This window comes from Stegodyphus dumicola, chromosome 11 (genome assembly GCF_044657685.1).
Source record: "Stegodyphus dumicola isolate Sdum_Otavi_A_Nest chromosome 11, ASM4465768v1".
Lineage (NCBI taxonomy): Eukaryota > Metazoa > Arthropoda > Arachnida > Araneae > Eresidae > Stegodyphus > Stegodyphus dumicola.
The window spans coordinates 121,078,512-121,100,154 of record NC_140778.1 but is presented as its reverse complement, the minus strand read 5'-3'; the positions used below and the strand labels follow the sequence as shown (position 1 = coordinate 121,100,154).

The window sequence follows — 21,643 nt, the reverse complement described above, 5'->3', positions numbered from 1 at the left end:
CAATTGTTTAAGAGTTCTCATAGCTAAGTATCACTAACTCCAAGAGTTCAAGGCGCATGCGCCGACGCTAGCAATGAAATGCGCGTGCAGGCGCAATAAATGTTTTGTGGTCAATCTCAGTTCCGTAATAATACACTACAAATGCACAATCAACATTTCCTCCTAGGCCCGAACCATCAGTATAAATATCATATTCATTTACAGTACATAATAATCGGTCATAATTTAGTCCAAATTTATCTGGAGGGTGAATCAATTAAGGCATTCTTCAAATGCATCACTTTTTAATTCTGTATTAGAGATTCCCAATGATGTAATATACTTGTTTTTCATTAAAAACTTATTTTAGAAAGGGCCGTATTGATATAAGAGGGGAGGCACACCGGAAAGCACACAAGCCAACTCCGTTGAAAAGGCAGGAAAGCACATGTAGCCGCAAGCATCCAGCCTCTCTGTACTGTATCTAATTCTCACAAGTTCCCCCGCCCTTCAGTCCCATGCACCAATGCCATACATAGCAATTGGAATTACTACATTTTTAAGAATAAACAACAAGTTAGAGCTCTTCTTTACAAGACTTTCCGCAGTAAAAGTATTGCGGTAATATTTCAAAATACCATCAGTTCTTTTTTAGACATCCTTAAAATGATCTAAAAAAATTAAATTTCGTATCGATAATACCACTGAGGTATTTCATCTTTTCAACGAACTTTAATCGTTTAGCATTATATTTCAAACTGGCAGGGCGAGTAACTCTACCACCCTGCGGGGAAAACATTGAATAGGTCTTTTCTAAATTCTTGCGAGCTCCAATTTTCCAATAGTCGCTAATATTAACCAAGTATATTAACCAAGTCACTAAATAAATTTTCCAATTTCTGAAGCGATTTTTCATATAATATAAATAAAAAGTCATCAGCTTAACAAAAAAAATCTACATTTTCAAGTCAATATTGTATATTAACTTATTGGCGATGAGGTTCCAGAACAGGGGTGCAGAACATGAGCCCTGTGGGCATTCCTTGAACAAATTGACGTTTAGTTAGCACCTGTTCATTTTCATCCGCATCTAGGATCCATCTATTTTTAAAATAATTTGTTATTATCGCAAGTAGATTATCAGATATTTTCAAATCTTCTAATGCCCCAAGAACGGAGCTAAATTTAAATGAATCCCGAACATTAAACGAGAGCACGGCCAAATGATATTCTTTAAGTTTCTACCGGACTTATAACATTATACAAAGCTTGATCCGTTGATCTACCCCTCGTAAATACATACTAATTATCAGGTACATTTCCAGTCATTTGTTGATAAAACATCAGTCTTATTGTATTTAGTTTATCATAGATCTTCCCCAAAATCTTCAGTAAGCATATCGGTCTTAAAAATCCGTTTTCTTTTGGAATGAAAACAGTCCTTGTGATTTTCCACGTTTTCGGGAAGAGGACATAACGTAAACATTGATTGTACAAAATAATGAGAGGTAGTCTTCAAGTAATTGTTTTATCAATAAGACACCAATCCCGTCGAGTCCGGGGGCATATTTATTTCTCAAACTACGGGTCACTTCGAATACTTCATAGTAAGAAAATGACCTTTCAAAAACCACAAACTCATCTATGTTATGACCAATATCTTCAGTATAGAGTTGTACGTCTAATAAATCCTCCAACATCTCATTATGGATTTCTGAAACGGTTCGATAATCGTCTTCGTTATTTCTTTGTAAGAGCAATTTCTTTCTCATCTTGGTTTTCGCCATTCTATAGTTCTTATCATAATTTTCCTTACTAACCAGAAACCTACTTTTTTTCGCTTTTTTAATATTCATCTTATATTTAGCCAGTTTGTAGAGACAGTAGGTATTTTTTGGAAGCTGGAAAAATGAAAAATATGCCTAATGAAAAATTCTTCACCGGACATCGAACTACGGACTTCTGGAATAGGTCTTCTGGGAGGTCAGCGTGCAGACCACCAACACCACGAAGGCAGGCCATGAAGGCAGGAGAAATAGCTTATAAGTTCACATTTATAAATACCGTTTTTCTTCAATCTCACGTCATCATTCGTAGCCGTAACGTGAAAGCTCTTACGAAATGCCTTTACTCTCCTTCTTTGAGAATCTAAATCTGAAGTGCACCAGGCAGAATGAAATTTTCTACCATATCCTTTATGAGAGATTACGAGTTTCGTATTCATTTTCGATTTTAGTTTTTCTTCAAATTTTTCAATAACTTCGTTTAGTTCATAACGTTCTTTGAGTCCACAATATGACTTTTAAATTCCAACATATCCTCTCTAAAATGTCGATTAAACTTCTGAATCCAATACTTATTTGTAGTAATACACTTTTTCTCATTTTTTCCTAAATTTCACATAATCAAATTCTTTATATATATATATTTATGGTCACTCAATGATGTCTTCCTCTAAAACTTCCATACATACTTTATTAAAATCAGTGCCCGGTGAACCAAGAACTATGTCCGTCCAACCCACTTCCAACAGCGGCATAAAAGTAGGAGCAGAACCTTCTTTTATTAACTAAAACCAAATGATGTTGTATAATGAAGTCATTAAGTAAGAGACCTCGTGCATCCACGTTATTTGCTCTCCAGTTATAATGTCTTGCATTAAAATCGACAGCAATAATCAAATCCTTGTATCTATTCTTTATCTCTTCCAGTCTGGCAAGATGAATATTCAAATCTTCAGTCGGTGAGAAGTAGGTGGACAAGGCTCCAACTTCATTGTTTGAGGTAATTACAGATATGGCAACAATGTTATCTTCAACAACATCCACTATAAAATCTAAATTTCTATTTAAAACATAAATAGCTGTCCTTCCAATGCGAGCATGTATTGTTCTGCACTCTGGATTCACATATGCCAAATTAGTCTTCACATAATAAAGCTCTTGTACAGATATCAAATCAATATCTCTACCAATGCTTTTTATAACAGAGATCCGGCTTGCTTCGGCAGCGCAATGATTCAGGTTGATGTTTAAAACCTTCATAGTTAAAATTATATAAAGAAAAACCAGATTTCTAAAATTCAATATGTAAAGTATAAAGTTTAAAAAAAAATCAGAAGTTACCGGTAAAATCAATACAAATTCAAATATACAAATCTTCAGCCGGTGAGCCATATTTACAGTTAAATAGAGTCAATCACTTTCAGTATCCAGGAAAAGGATACGCAGAATAAATAAAACGCAAATAATTACACGGAGTAGATCACCAAAAATACAATAAGCTGCCATGCTGCAAAATGATATTAAGAAAGACCTTGACTATGGAATCATTAGATGATCCAAAATAAATTTAATTCCTTTCTTATAACTGGGCAATACTTTGAAAATGTTTATAATCATAATTAGTCCCAAATTTTCTATTTGAGAACCTACAATTAGTGTAGCAGGGAAAATTCTCTAAACAAGATCCTTTTTCATGTGAATCGGCACATTTATTACATTTAAATTAATTTCGACAATTCTTCTTTAGGTGACCATATTGGAGGTCCTTAAAGCAACGTATTGGCTGCATAAAGAGTCTCATTGAATAGGATTTCCAGCCTACTAGTAATCTATTAGAATCCAAGACTTCTGCTTGACAATCAGGACTAATATCAAAAGCCCTATGGGCTATTCCCTTTTCTTGACCTTTACCCGTATAAAATAAAAATCACACACACTCTCCTGAGCAACTGCAGTTAATCTTAAGTTTCTCAATTAGATCGTAATTATGCACGAAGTCTCATACGTTATAGACAATAATTTTCGGTACAATAAATGTTTTACTTTTCACCCTTACGCATTCTTTCAGTCTTTCACTTTCATGAATCCATTTTTTTAGTTTCGCTTCCTCATTACGATCAGCCACACGCATAACAAAGTCACCATTTCTCCTGTGGTACAAGTGAATCACATTAATATTAACATCTTCTGGCTTCATAACAGAAGCCAATTCATGAAAATGTATCAATATCTGGAGAAATAGGTTTAATAATTATTTAATAATCTCCATTTGGAGCAAGCAAGTTTATCCGATTTAATATACTTATCATTCTTAGAAGCAAAATTCTCTTTACCAGTTCCACCAGTCAATAATTCCCTTTCATTCTTCTTTAAATCAATTCTTCTTTAATTTCATTCATTTCATTATATCTAGTGCAAATAACATCAGCTTGAATTAAATTTAAATTATGTGACACTACCAGTTGTCTTTGGAACTCCTTTCTTATATCCAGAAAGCTTTGCTACAAATCCATAGAGATCCCACACAAAGCTCGAACTTCCGTCAGTTGAAACCCAAAGTCGCATCCGATATTTCATCACTCAATCTATTACGCTATTCTCCTATTATTCATTACAGCTTTATGATTACGCTATTCTCCTATAACTTTTTTCACTTAATCTATTACGCTATTCTCCTATCACTTTTTTCTCTCCGGTCTCATCATTTAAAGTGTGCCTCTCTTTAATTTCCATATCATCGTCCTCTACCATTTCTCTATTCTTCTCATTAATTTCTATGGCTACATTAGTCTCATTAACATACTCCTCAGATTCCCCAGTCTTATGTTTAGTATAAATCATCCTTAAAACATAATCAATACGATAAGAACATTTCTCACCCCGCTGCTAGGCAATACATTTGTAAAAGATCAAAACTTCATCATAAAAGTCACAGACTCAATCCAAAAATTCCAAACAAGTTCTAAAACTGAAGATGACAAGTTCCTTACGTAAAGAATAATAATTCACAAAATTTTCAATTAAGAGAAAATAACGCTCAACAAAATATCATATAAAAACACAATAATATAATTCTGATTACAAAAATCTCCTTTAAAATGTTCTCTTTCAAAATACTTATATATATTCAAATTTTTATACTTCATTTAAACATTTATACATTTTATTAATAAATATAGGGAAAATAGAGCAAAAAGTCAAGCGTTAGGCGGCTGCGGATATCTCAGTCAGTTTCAATAAATTAGGATATAATATTTGAATAAAATTGGTTACTTTCTTTATACAGTATTATGCTCGTATCACTAAATACACACTGTAGGTTCCACAACAATTCAGTATGAAGACGAGAAATTCCTAGTTACCTCAAAATAAGAAAACTCCTTATAACACTTCCGGAACAGAAATAATTATGTTTTCACGGGTTAAAAAAATGGGATTCTTTGAAGTTGCTGTGCTCGAACACTGAAAAAACAGTGTATAAAGTAACTATTCGCTCGAATAGCTTAAAGGTAGGCCAACTTGCATGGCTTTTAATCCAGAAAAGCTTCAAATCCAGATGCAGAAATATGTAAACAATTCGATCCGGTTAGGCTTAAGTACCTTCCAGATGAAGCTGCCTGTAACTCTCCAAATGATCGCTGTACATTCTCAAACAGCTTGAAATCACGTTTTAATTTAAAAGAAAGTACAAATTCATATACAGGGTGTTTCATAGATCTTGGGTCAAATTTGGATGGTGGAGCGTACTAAATGCTTCTTTGTAGAAATACAGTATTCAGAAATAAATATTCAAAATTGAGACCACCAGCAGTAATATATGCTTGGTAACGTCGCAGAAGGGATTGACTATTATTTTGAAAAACGACAGGCATTTCGCGCACGCTTGCAGCCGCAATGGATAGTCGTGCAACGAGGCCCTCCAGTGAGTCAACGGGAGTCTCGTAAATGATGGTCTTCAGATGGCCCCATAAAAAAATCCAAGCTGTATAAATCTGGCGAACGGGATGGTCATTGAACGGGTCCATCACGGCCAATCCATCGGCTCGGAAATGTCCCATCCAAGTAATTGCGGACCCGCACGTGGTTATTGGCTGGTGTACCATCATGCTGGAACCACATGGGATCACAAACGACAGCCGGAACATCCTGCAGCAATTCCGGTAGCACCTCTTGCAGAAAAATATGATAACATAAGCCATTTGTACGTGCAGGAAAGAGGTATGGGCCTATGAGGTAGTCGTTAACAATACCGGCCCACACATTCACGGAGAAGTGGGTTTGGAATGCACATGGACGTATGCCGTGTGGATTATGAGTTGCCCACACGTGCATGTTGTGGCTATTGAAGATGCCGTCCTATGAGAAAGTTTCCTCCTCCGTGGATAGCACATCCGACCGGAAATCCGATGGGAAATCCGCCTGCACCGCACACTGCTGCAATAAACAATGACAGAAATGAACTCGAAGAGGGTAATCTGCCTCATGCAAGACTTGGATTCTCTGCAAATGGTTTGGGTGCAAACCATTTTCATGCAGTACTCTCCAAACGGTGGAATGACTCAGCTGTAGACGACGTGCAATAGCTCTTGTACTTGTCTGAGGATATTCATGCACAATGTTCAAGATGGATTATTCAATGCGAGGTTGTCGTGCACTTCTTCTTCCACTCCTAGTGTCAGAGGTGGCTTCAAATGACCCGTTTTCACACAGAGACCGATGCAACCTCTCAAACATTGTGTGTTTCGGCATATGTCTGTTCGGAAACCGTTCCTGGTACAACTGTAGCGCTGCTCTGCCGTTCCCATTAGCAGCACCATACATGAGATGGTCAGCGTTTTCCTGTGTGTAAACTCACCCATCACGCGCAACATCAGAGTTGCGAATGATCCTCTGATGCATCGGATCGTGGTTTGTCCGACTCACTACCGCACTCTACCGCTGCATTGCCAGCCAATCACAGCTGTAGTTCCTATTACTGTTAGTGTTTCCCTTTTTTGAACATTAATTGTGAATACTATATTGCAGCAAAGAAGTACTTTGCGTTGGTTTTGTACATAAACACATTTTCCTCTCGTGTCGTTTTTTTGCGTTCCTGCCTTAAACCCGTCACTTTAGACCCTACATTCGTATAAAAAAAAATGCATGTTTTAGTACGCTTCACCACCCCTCCAAGTTTCTCCCATGATCTATGAAACACCCTGATGTATATATTAAATAATTACTAAAATGTAACAATAAATTCAGGAGCTAACCAAATCACAGACAGCAATGGAGCCGGGCGTGCGCAGAGCATATGTGTATATAGATATACATATATATATATGTGTGTGTGTGTATGTAGGTGCGTGAATGCGTGGGCATAGAATAAATCTCTGGCGAATTTCGTCTTACCTTTTATCTGTTTTCCGGATAAAATCAGAAAAATCACGGATAAAATCTATGTTTATAACATCAAACGTGTCATTTTCAGAAGTTCTATTATTCAGTAATTCATTGAAAAGCTTCAACCAGTCAATCTATTGAAGAATTGAAACATATTTGGTATCTTATTTAAAAACACAGAAAAATCAAATGTATGTTTAAAACATAACTAAAAAATCAATTTTTGTAAATGTCTGTTATGAGCATTTAAACTGAGTATTAATATGCTGAGATCGTTAAAATGAATAGAGGGTAACTATTTTGCTTTTATTTCGTAGAAGATGGCATTGCAATTTTCATTTCATTTCTTTTTTTTTTAAATCAAAGCTAATAACTGGTGATACATGATTAGGTCAAATGAAGTGAAGAAGACAACCTTAAAATTTTCCCACAAGAAGATGTAGAACAACCATTTCATTTTCAAATGTAATCTTAACCTTACCGAACCTTATGGGAAAAGAAGAAATTTGTGACAAAATACTACAAGAAACAATCATGTTAGCAACTGTAGCTTCAACTCCAGTCAAATGACCTAAATTACTGTCTGAAAAAAAAATCTACAGTTCTTCAGAAAGTGCGCAATGTGTAGTCACGTAGTTTTCACTGGGCGAAGAGTGGAAGCTGATCCATAATTATTCGAATGCTCCTCCCGTATATGGAAAGTATCGTATATGATGAAAAATATCCACACGCGGAAAAGGTGTTCAGCTGAGTTAATGGAACAACTGGATGAGAGCGTGAAGGAAGATTTCGCAGTAGAAACGTCATTCTCGAACAGCATACTCAGAAACATAACCGTTATCTTAGACGAGGCGAATCAGTGCTATACTTTGCTTTAACTGCACACAGGTTTACCTCTCTGCTTAATCTTATGAGCCTGTTTCCCTCCCAGGATTACTAGACGTGTCAATCCCGGAACGGCTGTTTTTGTTAGCTGGGCGAGTTTAATTTACGCAGGTAAGAGAACGAGAAAGGAAAGATTCCGGAATGGCTTGCAACGGGAAGAGTTTAGATCGCGGAATGACTTTTAGTCGGCACTAGAGATATGTGTGCAGGCAAGCCTCCACATTTATTCAACATCAAGTCTGTTCACTGCGACTCCATAGATCCTCCCCCATAGATTGTTGCCATTGCTCGCTTTCAAATCGTTGAGTTTGTTACTCAAACATTAGTTAAAGGTTTACAAAATATGAAATCGATAATAAAGCAAATTCCAAATTTCAAATTTGGGCTTCCACATGCCCATATTCGCAGTAGGATTACGTCATTCAAAATTCGATGGCTCTATATACCATTGTTTTATCACAATGCGAGAAATATACATACATTTATGCAAATGTTTCATTATTTAATTTCTTCAAATATAATGCAGGACTTTAACATTGGGTGTCAACAGTTTGAAAAGTGAAACGGACATTTATAGTGATTCAACGCAAAATCGCAAAACGAAAACTATAGTCCTTCAGGGAAAAAGCCCCTTTGGACTAAAAAAAAGAAAAAAGATGCGAAATAGTCTGTAGGTGCAAATGGTTGATAATGATGATAGGTAATTTCGTTGGTTTTATATGGCTTTTTGGAAAGTGTCCAAATTAATTAGGTGACTGTATTTGAGCTTATTCATAACAGAAATGAATTGAATGAAAGAATTCATGTTTCTAAAGAAAATAATTTGAAATTTCTTTTCTTGAAAGAAAATGATGCATGGGCATTACTTTAAGCTAAGAGAAATTTTGTGAGTTTTCAGCTAAACGTTTTGTAAACGTAATGAAGAAAGAAAGTAATCCAAATTAGAATGACCTATTCCATTAGTAACACAATATTACGGTGTTACAAACCATCATTTTTTTCAGGTAATAAGTATTTCAGTCTTGTTTATTATTTGCACAGACGAAAGGTCTTTTTATGCTTCTCAGACATTTTACTTTGCCATTTTTGTATCGCAGCTTTTAGTAAAAAGGAAGAAATCCCAAATCGAAAATTTAAATCTTGAAAATTCTTACATAAAGGATTTAAGGTGAACCTTAAATCTCTTATGTATTTACCCCGATTTTATTCCGACATTGTTTTTTAAACTGAATTTTCAGCTGAACGCAAATTCAGCCTGTCAGGGGGAACGTGAACATTTGTTTGCATTAGCAATAATCTGTTTATAATCAATTTATAATCATCAATTTATAATATCTAGAACAGCGGTCATTTACTATGACCGCTGGGCTTTCTAGTACAATTATAATGTAATATAATAATCTAACTTGAAAGGATGTCTAATATGCTGATATACGATTGTCTTGGAAAATATGTATCCTGCGCACCTTTCAAATTCATGGCATTTCATTCTTTACCTTTCTCCGACCACATGGTGGTTATAGGTTATTTCTTGCTGGTTATAGGAGGCTTTGAGCTCGAGCTCTAAGTCATAAGCTGCCTCTACAGATACTCGTTGGCGAGATGGCAGAAACCAGAGCTTTTGTATACCACATTAGGCAGTTAAATACAGATTCCTGATATAATACTGCTAAAACGCAGCAGAAAACTGTCTTGTGTAAAACGAAATACTTTTAGGAAGGCGCTACATATTCTATTGTATTAGTACTATGCAGTTTCTATGAAAGTATTTAATAATTTGAAATATAATAAAAATTATTTTATTACCTCTCGCACCTCTTCAATTAGCTGTTTAACGGTATACTTGACAGGTGTACGACTCCCAATTCTTTGGTAATGTGTCTCTATTAACTTTAGAAAAGCATTTTATCAGTTTAAACGCATTATCATTCAGAAACTATGAAACAATTAAAAATATTTTTAAACTTTTTTAAACATAAAACATAAACTCATTTACAAACAGATCTTAAAATATTTCTGATAATTCAATTTTCTAAATAATCATTGTAGGAAATATCGATCATCATGTTTGACATTAGTACACCTGTTTATTACATTGTATACTTAGTGCAAAGCTTTTGAAAATTTTTATTAAGATTAAAACTTAAATATAGTTACAGCTAAAGGTATAAATTTAAGCCAGTATAATATTTTAGTAAATGAAGATATCATCAGTTGATTTCAAAACTGAAGGCAAAAGAAAATGTCTAAAAGTGAAATTAGGAAAATTTCAAATCTAGGATACTTTATTTCACTAGAAATCGCTTCCGATGTTTCGACCGTAAATCGTGAATCCTTGGCGGGTGCTTAGGCTTGCAACTGCAAAGAGTTCTAACCTATCGACGGTATAGCTAAAAGGATGATACCATGAAAAACAATATTTTCCATGCTGAAACAGTTTGTGTTCTTTATACACCAAGTGGAAATAGAGAGAGGGCAGCAGCCGAACTGGTGAAGTGCTCTTGGAGTCAACTGAAAGAGGCTCATCAGTTGCCTCCAGGAGGTGCCAGGAGTCTCCAGGAGACAGTTGTTGTCTTTGAGATACTTGCTACGCTTAAGATGAAATGGATGAAATGGAGTTTCATACAACATGAGTGCGAGTAGAACATCAAAAAAATCCTGTGTCTAGATGAAACTTTTAAATTAAAATGAGAATTTGCGAATACATATAACGTTACATAAGGAAATATGTTAAGGTGGTACAAAATTTGGGTAATGAATCATAACTTGAGGTAAAAATCAAAACTTGGAAGGAGTATGATGGGTAAGATGAAATTTAAATTATAAATTGCGATTTATGAAAAGTCATTGACCTTCACGAATTTTTCAGTATTAAAGTTCTAAATCTATAAAATTTGTGAACAAACAAGAACTATGAAAGGATTTATCCGTAGTTCTACTTAGGAAGGGTGTATCTTCACTATGATTCGATCCCGTTGTTTCGACTGAGCGAAACAACATATATTTCTTTTCTGAAAGGAGTAAAATTTAATCCTTAGGAATGCGTCTGCCAGGTTAGTTTAATCTTATTCGTTTTTATTTAATTTAAACTATTATTTATACTAGCTGGCAGAATCATGTCTTACGTTATGTATATGGATAAAAGCTATCTTTCGCCCATACACTAAGGGTCTCGGATTCACATGAACGAGGCTGAGAAGCCATAATGGCAACTTGAAAGAATGTAACCAGAATAGTTACAGAAGAATAGTATATCAAACTGATAATGAGAATTTGGCAGTGCTACTAAAGTTTCTCATAGGAAATAAATTACCGGTAAATTAAATATGAAAAATTTCGATTACTGTCTTAAAAATGGACACGATATCTGTTCAAATGTAAAAATGGTAATAGGTTTCACTCAAACTTTCATTTACACCTGTCATGAAATAACTTATAATCTGTCACAAAATAGCTTTACGATGCTGCCGATGAGCTCATCGGCCGCAGACCACCCCTCTTTTCGGCATTTATTGTTGAAATAAATCCACCTTTCATCACAAGTGACAATTTGATCCACAATATTGTCCATGTGTTGATATTCGAGCAGGACGGGAAGGCCTAAACACGTCTGTCCTTATCTGCTTGAGTCAGCAGATTTTGTATGGAAAATTTGAAAAGTTTAAAAATTTATAGCGCATATATTAAGTATGTACATGAAATGACTGAGAATTCTGGAATGACATTCCAAAAAAGTTAATATAGAGGCTGTACGCACATTTTTTAGAAGACTTTGTTTCGGCATAAAAGGCTTAGCCTACTTGGAAAAAACTTGTTTAACTGCAATTATATTTTTGAAAAAGTAAATTATCGCCTAGTATTTAACCAAGTTTTTTTTTTATGCAAAATGGCACTTTTAAAGAGGCAATAGACGGAAGGCTATGTCTGCGCTCTTTTGGAAGAAAATTATTCTTATTTACTTATCAAAAAATACTGTAAAAGCTATGATTTTTCAGTATTTAAATCAAAGATAGATGATATTTCCAATAAAACAGGAAAAAACGGCAAAGTTTCGCATCAAGGAGAAAAATTGTTCAAAATACATATCCAAGGAGAAAACGGAATGTTTCGAATGTCTCAAAGGTAAGAATTTTAATGTTAAAAGAAAATCTTCAAATTAAAATGACAGTTGCGTAATCATTAAAATGCTCAGTGTCAACTGTTGACAAAGTTATTAATGCAGATTTGAATCTTAAAAAGGCGAAAAAATGTAATGTACGTTGTCTTTCTCCAATACATATCGACGAACGAAGCGCTGTCGAAATCTCTATGAGAAGCAATTATTCAGACAAAAATGGAAAAATGTTGTCACAGTAGATGAATCTTGGATCAGTAGTTGTTGTCACAGTAGATGAATGTTCGTAATAAAAGAGATCCATATATTATCATCAAAGAGAAGAAAAAAACTTAGAGCATGGTTAAAAAAATCTAAAGAAAGTTTTCAAAGGGATTAATGATTTTTGTTTGTTTTTGATATAACGAAAATAAAAATTAGAAAATGTGCAGAAAACTGTTAAACTCAACTCCACATATTATCAGTAACATATGTTATACCCAATTTTCAAAAATGAAATACATTCTCTGCTTCCATAGTGCCATCAATCAGCAGAACTGCATCAAGACAAGTCAAAATTCCCTGTTAATTTCCGGGAAAAAAATGGAACAAGAAACGTATGTCAAAGTCATACTCTTCACTCATATCCCTACTAACTCTACTAAATATCCTGATATATCATTTAGTAGGGATATTTAATAGGGATAATTTTGCGTTTTTGGATTTTTAAAGAGCGAATTGTCTAAAAGTCGACCTACAATCTTCCTTGTACTTTTTAAAGCTGTTCAAGAGGAATGGGATAAAATACCTCTTACGCTACTGAAAAAAGCTTTAATGTCTTGAAAATTATGGTGCAGAAAGATGGTGAAAAGTAAGGGTTATCAAATGAAACATTTCAAACAGAAAATTGTAAGGTAAAATATTTCTGTAAATACAATGAAAATCGTCTAAAAAGTGTAGAAACAGCCTCTAGTCTACTCTAAAATGTAGTGAGAATAAATTTTCGTGTAGCACAGAAACAGAGACAAGGAAAAGAAAATATAGGTTGAGATAGGTGAAGCAAGAATCTAGGAACATGGCAAAATCTTCCTCAGTGTGTGTTAACAAAGTGCGATGCATTTTTTATCAGTTGTTACCCCTGAAAATGCAAAGAAAACTCAGAGGATATTACCAGATCAAATTTTGAGAAACAAATCTAAATCCTAGCTCTGAAATTATGTAGTAGTTGCAGGTACTTTATGGACATATGTTTATCTTCTGCAGAAGACTTCAGAAGGATATGAAACATTTATGCATTGATGGTAGTACAAAGCAAATACCACTTACTACAAGTAAATGTTTTGTTCAAAAGATCTCGTGAAACCTTCTCATTTACCATACAACTCTAACTTGGCTCCATGTCATTTTTTTATTCTCTATTCTCCAAGCTAACATTTCATTTCAAATGGCATCATTTTACCACATTTGGTAAGATCTCGCTATGGTGAAGGTTTTGAACAATATTTCTAACGAAGATATACACTGTCAAGAAATTGAAATACTGGAATTGCTGTAATAGATCACAAATGCATCTATTTTGAAGACGAAATCATTCTTATCACGTTTCGGAGAAACCGCAGAGATAGAGAATCAGTAAATAGAAATTAAATAACAATATTTTGAAGAATGAAATAATAAAGTAAAAATGTCTAATAATTAGATTTGTAATATTAATGGATTACTTTTCGCATGAATTAATAAATCATCTCACTCCTGAAGCCAAAATGAAATTAAGTATCGCGTTCAGACATCTTCTTCATTGAATTATTTTTACTTAATAAACACAAAATAAATGGGTATTGGTATTAAACTCTTTAAATAAGATGTAGCTTTTTTGCTTTAGTTAACCGAATAACTCAAAAACATTCATAAGTCAGGCAAATATATTCATTGAAACTTGGAAGCTAACGGATTTGTTTAAAATCATGGAATCTCTGAAGAGAAGCTCTGTTTAGGGAGATATCAATAAGTATTCAGTTTGAATTAGCAGACACCTTTGCACAAATCATTTTAATTACAATTTATAATATCTAGAACAGCGGTCATTTCGTATGACCGCCGGGCTTTCTAGTAAGACATAACGAGTTAAATGTAACATAAAGAATTTTTTGTACTTACATTTCCGAGCATACTTTCGAAATTCAGAGCTTTCAGAAGTTCAACTTTTGAGTAACTTTCATTTGCTCCCAACTTATTAGCTAATGTGACCATCAAGTTGAAATAAGCGGTCGTTGTAGAAGAATTTAATCCTTGCATCAAATATTCATTATCGACTACTAGTGATGGATAGCCTAACTTTAAAAAGAAATTAAAAGCAGTTTTATGTGAGTTAGACTAGAGAAAATAACTTCACTTTCAAATTTATTTATGAAGTAAATGAATAAATTTCTTTAATTGAAATATCTCCATTGGCCGTTCTTTCCTCGCCCTCTCCAGTTTTACAATCGATAATTCACAAATAATTCCATAATTTCTTACGGTAGCTATATTTTTCGTTAAGAAATAATTACATACCTTTTTTTCATCATGACTATAATCAGGGTTTCAACGTCACTACTCATCAAAATTAAAGGATAATGAGAAAAAATATGCTCACTAAGTTAATGTTGCAACTAATACCCTAGTATTGTAATCATTTATGATAACTAAACACAGTTGAACACAAAATTGCCCTTCCGTGCATATGTTAGCTCTTGAAATATGCAAAATCGGTGATTGACAATATGGTGCGGAAAGATCGCATGTTGAAATTCTGGTCTGTAGTGTTGTTTAAAGTGAATGTATTTTCAGAAGTGATCAGTATTCGGTAGTTATGGCTCAAAGGCATCATTTAAGCAAAGGTCAAAAAGTGGCGTATAATTGGTCGAATCGCGAGAGGTCAAACACAAATGGAGGGCGCCCAAGATATGAAAACCCCTCGAAGTGTCATATCAAGAGTTTGGAGTAGCTTTTTAAGCACTGGATCAGTTGATATACAGTCTGGTCAGAGATAGAGCAAACTCCGTATAAGAAGATCGTTTTCTGACCCTCTCATCTCTAAACAACTGTGAAGCGAATATAAGAGGTTTTGATTGTAGACCTTCAGGCTGCCACAGGAACTCTAATTAGCCGTTATACTGATGCGCAAAGGCTTAACTGGGTTGAATTATATACGAGAAAAATCAGTGGTTTGTGTCCCACTCACACCAGCTTTCAGAGGTCCCCGTTTAAATTGTCATCGTCATGCTCAGCGGAGCCAAGACGACTGAGTACGAGTATTGTTTACTGAGCAGTTTACTGAGATTGTTTACTGAACAGAGGTTCTAGATAAGTTTTGATGGGAACAGAGAAAGAAACATACAACGTGGCTTCACATGTCCGTGAAATATCCCGTTCTCTAGACCGCGATGAGAGTAATCATTTGAAATGACAGCACTGAACTGCGTATCTTTCAAGGAGGTTCTGTAACTGCTCTGAGATATGTGAACGATGTAGTGGAACCCCAGTTTAGACTGTTTATGGGTACTGCTGACCCAGAACTCTGAATGAGAACACTCAGCTTCATTGGGCATATGTGGTGTCAGAATACTTCTAGACAGAAGATATCACGAATGGACTGGTCACCTTACTCACCAGACTTGAACGCGATTAAGCACGTGCGGAATGCCATAAGGTGCCGAATTTCACTGCACCAAATTCCACCGCTGGCGTTCAGTAGCTGAAAATTGCACTTTTAGACGAGGGACCTGTAATTTCACAAGATGTGATCAACTCTTTGGTAAATTTTACGAAATCAAGATAGGAGGTAAGCATATCCGTGAGGTGACCATACACTGTATTAAAAAACTTTTCCCACAAGACGTGACTTAGTTTTTCCGTCACTTTCCAGTTACCATACATTTGGATTTAATTTCAATATTTTGCGATTAGTCAACTGCCAAATATTGCAGAGCCCACCAGTGGCCGAGTTGTAAAATCGCAAAACACTAGTAGTTCTGTCCGAGGTTCGGAACCTGCGAAAGGGCATGGTCGTTTCAGTGGTTTCCCCATGTGTGACATGTATAGCAGCCAGTTTTCCTTAGAAAGTCCTGCATGATAGCACCCTTTCGCGTAGGCAGATAGTCCTTGAATGCTTTGCCATAATAAAATCCACTACCACCACCAAATATTGCAATTTATGTAAATTAATGGTTGTGTGCAAATTTCTGTTAATAATATTTTGTCAAGTATCAGTTACCTTTTATTTATATCATTATCCTTTAGTTTTGATGCAAATTTAAAGGAAAACATTTCAAATTTAATAGCATTTACTACTCTGGTATGTTTGGTTTTTTAACATAACGTTTCATCGGCAGTCCATAATGATTTTTAAAATTGAATTTAACTTGATTTATGAAATATATTGTCATAAAATGTAAAAGGCGATTTTTTATTCAACTTCCGAGTCTTCATAAAACTTAATCTTGTTCACAATGAATTTAGGAGTCATAACAAACGGGCGTAGAAAGTATTGCCGTAGTTATGTACTTCGCAATATAAATATATTATAAAAAATAACGACTTAATGCTATTAAAAATTGAACCTCTTATGCGATCCAGATATGTATTAGGTGGCAAATTTAATAATCTAATTTTCAAGACCACATATTTTTTGCTGCGGTTCATACAACAGGAATAAAATATCGAGTCACAGACTGTAATTACAGTCTAAAATAGTCACCAGTATCTGTAATGACATATTAGTGTACAGTAATGCATTATTTTGTAAAAATTAGAAACCTGAATACTCAAAAGTGAATGCCTGGTGTCGAAGATTTTAAGCGAATCAATTCCAAATTTTTTATAAAATGCATTAATTATGCTTCTTTTATGAAAGCCAAATTAATTACTCAGCAATGTTTGTACTTGTTTATACTGAATTTTCTCTCTTCAAAATTGTTTGAAACTTTGCTGATGAAAATCGACCTGACCTCAACCTTGCTTTTAATTACAGCATGGATTTTTAAGCATGGTTAGGTGCATACGATATAGTATTAAATGAGTTTAAATAAGACATGCGTACTCACTGTTAGATCACTAGAGATGCCTAGTATATGCAAAGAAGACAAGTCTATCAATATATTCGGATTGTAGCCCATTCTACGGATCTTAAAGTGAGTTTCCATCCAGTTGAAAGAATCCGGATCCCAATTTTCTCCTTCCACCACTGGCCATCCTCCGAGATCTTTCAGTACTTTCTTTAGAGGTTCGCTACCCTTAGCCTCGATGCTTTCTATTCACAGAAAGTGTAAAGAATGAAGAGAAAGTGTCTCGTTATTTATCTATATATATAAAGAAGAAAGAATGTTTGTTTGTCCTCTAATAACTCAGCCACTACTATAGCTGTCGTCGCCAAACTTTCTACGATTATTTTCTGGGTCTTGGAAAAGTTCGACGTCCACTTTTTTCCAAAAGGAAGTAGCTAAAATCAGAGATATTATTTAAAAACTCAGAAAAACGATCATTTTCGCCCTCATTTTTCCCAGTTCGTAAGCTGCTTTATTTCGAAAGTTGTTGCCATTGCTCGCTTTCAAATCGTAGAGTTTGTTAATAAAACATGTTTAAGTTTTATAGAGAAATAATAATAGCATTGTTAAACATTAAATACATTATTCCCGATTCCAAAAATTCGTGGGAAGGCTTTTCGACAACGTGCGACTTTAATCAGCAGCGATATTAATTAAAAACTCCGAAAATTTAATTACTTTTCGCACTCATTTTTCCTAGTGGCAACAGTCTCGCGAGTTGGATATCAAAATGCTTTATTTCGAAAAATGTTGCTCCTGCACGCTTTCAAATCGTAGAGTTTGTTAATCCAAAATTTGCAAGTCTTACGAAATCTATATAAGGAAGAATGTCTGTGTGCATGTTGGTTTGTTCGCGTTATTGCTTTCTGATTAATTATGATAAATGTTTCGCCACATTTAATCATCTAAAACTTAATATGAAATATCGGATGGAGCTTGAGTTTTTACGACCATTTGATTAGAAAGATGAAAATCATTAAAACTGCGTACCATTTTTGCTGATATAATGAGAGAATTAGTTTATTTTTCTATGGAAATGTTTTATGTGGTTTCCATATCGCGTCAGACCGAAAAATGTATGAATATGAATCATATTTTTTGCATCGTTATTAGAGAAGAATTACAGCGGTATCGTTTTCTCTGTTGTTAGATGTATTACTCTCAATCTAATTTAATTCACATCGGCCGCTAATTCTGTTATAAAATTAGATTAGTGTTTCAAGTATTAAATGCGCATTGTTTGTCCATTACCTCTCTTGAATGATTGCAATACCTAAATATTATTCAATCTATAGGGTAGGTCCAAGTAATGTATGCATTTAATTTACTTAAATAGTTTAGTGTTCTGAATGAAAATGTTAGCGGAAAGCCTGGTGGAATAGTCCTTAAAGCTGAAATGCAAAAGGTTAGAAGTATTTTGAAATAGCTGTTATATGTCATTGATTTCTGTTCCCAATCGAAAAGATAATTCTGAGTTTGAATTCCATGTCTTTATGCTTGGAACGTGAACTGAAGCTTTAGAAGTAGCTTCGTTTAAATCTTTCGTTTCAATTATCTAATTTTTATCAGCATAGTAATTTACCAATTTAGAGTTAGGAATTTATTGGCGGCTTAGCTATTTAGTATCTGAATCATTTGTAAAAGGCAAGTTTCTTCTATGAGCCCTGAATAAAAGACGCAACTGCTTTAAATGTATTAGTTAACTGAGTGATCATGTTAACTAATTGATTCAGATTATTTCCGGTGAATGAGACTTTCTGCTTTCTAGCTGGTGTTAGGCAGTTGAAAAATAGCTCTTTTGTGGTAGAATTAAAAACCAATGACAAAATTCGAATTTTCTCTGTTTGGTTCTATTTATTTAATGTTTCCAGTGCTTTTCAGTTATTTAGGAAAGCTTTCGAAACTCATATATTGAGACTCAGGATTTAGTAATAAGGATTGTGAGTAACTATTGTATATGCACCTCGTTCACAAGAGCATTTTCCGGCCTTTATTTTCGAAAAACCGTTGTTAGTAAATACATACTTCCAAATACAAAGTATTGTTGCCTTCTACGGGTTCGTGGATTTGGAGTGATTTATGACAACACTTGATGAAGTATTTAAACATAATTTATTTCTCAATATTACATAGGAGAGTTCCAAAAACACGTTTACAGCCGCTGAAAAATTACGATAAACACGCTGAAACAGTCAGCAACACAGCCTTCGGTCTATAAGGCTATAACGGTGAAGATAGCTTCCCCGCAAAGCACTAAAGTACAGCTTCGGCTGCGTAATGGTAAACTGCACATTCAGTTGATCAATGTTAAACGAATTTCGCATACTGCGCATGCCCAGAAGAGAATTTCAAAATAGACTTGAGAATTCTAAAGACAAACAACTGAATTCAGGAAATAGAAATCAACTCTTATCCCAACCCAATAAGAGCATTCGACATTATTTTTATTGATAGTAATTAGCTCATTAGATACAGATATCCACAATTATTCCTTTAAATAAAGATTTTAATTAATAATAATAAATAATAAGGACAAACAAAGTCTCGGTTTGAGCAGCTACAAACTGAAATTTTCTTAGGTTAGAAACATATCTTTACAGTTAAGCACACGAGGTGTGACAAAAAAAAAAAAAAAAAAAAAGAGAGAGAGACTATGTAGCTTGAAAGCAGAGTAGAGTCGGCAACAACTGCTCTGATGACATCATGCAACAAGTCTCCTCTATCTATGCGGCCAGTTTCGACTTAACCGACCACACCAGTGGGGAGTACTGCGTCATTGAGTGAACAAACATTCTGACTGAAAAAAATGTCTAATGTAAAAACCGAACAGCTAATCAACATCAAGTTTCTTGTGAAACTTAAGAAATCAGCCACGGAGGAAAGGTTTCAAATGTTTGCCGAGGCTTATGGAGATGAAACTTTGTCTCATGCACTTGTGTTTGAAAGGCATAAGCGGTTCTCATTGGGAAGAGACAGTGTGGAAGATGATGAACCCATGCATCATGATTGAATGGGTTCCCAGTGATCAGACTGTTAATCAACATTACTACATTGAAGTATTAAAATGGCTTCATGAAAAAATTAGGAAAACAAAGGCCACAATTGTGGAATGATGGATGGCTGTTGCACCAGGACAATGCACCCGCTCACACGGTCCTATCTGTCGAGCAGGTTCTGACCAGCAGAAATATTACTGTAATGGGATATTCTCCCTGTTCACCTATTTTGGCTCCATGCGACATTTTTATATTAAGTTAAATCTTTCTTAAAGGGGGCCCATTTTACCTCAGCTGAAGAGGTTCAGGCAAAAACGGAGAATCTCCTGCAGGGACTTCAATAACCCTCGTTCCAGAACTGTTACCAGCATTCTCAGCACTGAATGCAGAAGTGTATAAAGGCTGAAGGGAATTACTTTGAAGGTGATAATGTCACGAACACCTGATTCTGTAAGTACAATAATTTATTGGACCAGTCTCTTTTTTTCTTTTTTTTTTTCTTTTTCTTTTCTTTTTTTTTTTTTTTTTTTTTTGTGTGTGTGTGTGTGTGTGTCACACCTTGTACATCTAATCCTATTTAAGTTCAGATGTCAAGCTGGCTAACAGATGCCTTAGATGTAACTAACTACAAAGTATAGTTTAACTCAGCTAGATCAACGTGAGCATTCCTCTTCTAATAGGAGAATGTCTCTTCAACTGAAATTCAATGAAGACATTCATAAAGGTCAAGGATATCATCTCTCAATTTTAGAATAAAGCAACTGTCATGCATCTTTATAAAAGAGATTCGCATACATGCAAATGTCGTAATGGCCTCTGCATTGCATATTAATTTGACGTTATTTTGATGTATATTGTTCGGTTTTTTCCAAATACTGTTCTAATCGAATAAAAACTGATAATGATCTCCTGACAAAATCTGGAATGAGAGCTACAAAAATAAGGTATATTTTAATTAAGACTGTTATTTTTTTATATTAATTCTTTTCTGTACCCCATTATCGTCCGCTCAGCATCAGTAGAATTTAAATATAGAGGACATTTTTAATTTAAAAAGAGCACTGTAGTAATTACCTAATGTAATATGTTAACCTGAGAAAGAGAGCTATCCATTTAGCCGACTTGTGAATTAGTGCTTGAAATGCATGTCGAATGGAGTGCAAGTTAGAATTTCCACTAGTTGGAGCCTAGTGGTAAGGTCTAGGAGAGATATTGTGCGCTTTATTGCTTTAAACACTAAGGTTCCTAAACCCACAAATAGCGGTGACTACATCTTTTAGTTGATACTGTAAATTATAATGGATTATGCAACAAAATTTATTTTTCTATCTTGTATGTGTTGTTAGATTTCTAGCTGGTTAGATATATGACAGTTGCTAGGCGAATGCGATTGGACAGTCAGTTCTATTGGAATCACCCTCTCCATCAACGTGAATTGAG

General features: G+C 34.7%; 1 protein-coding gene across 1 annotated transcript in view; it reads right to left on the bottom strand.

The window, feature by feature from the left end:
- Positions 1 to 21,643, bottom strand: part of LOC118193840 (neprilysin-2-like) — a 151,041-nt gene that overhangs the window by 111,608 nt on the left and 17,790 nt on the right. Inside the window, exons 6-8 of the transcript XR_015043862.1 lie at positions 17,208 to 17,413; positions 14,281 to 14,457; positions 9,837 to 9,920 (exon numbers count right to left, since the gene is read on the bottom strand). The gene's annotated coding sequence lies outside the window, so the exon portion shown is untranslated. The remainder of the gene's footprint in view (positions 1 to 9,836; positions 9,921 to 14,280; positions 14,458 to 17,207; positions 17,414 to 21,643) is intronic.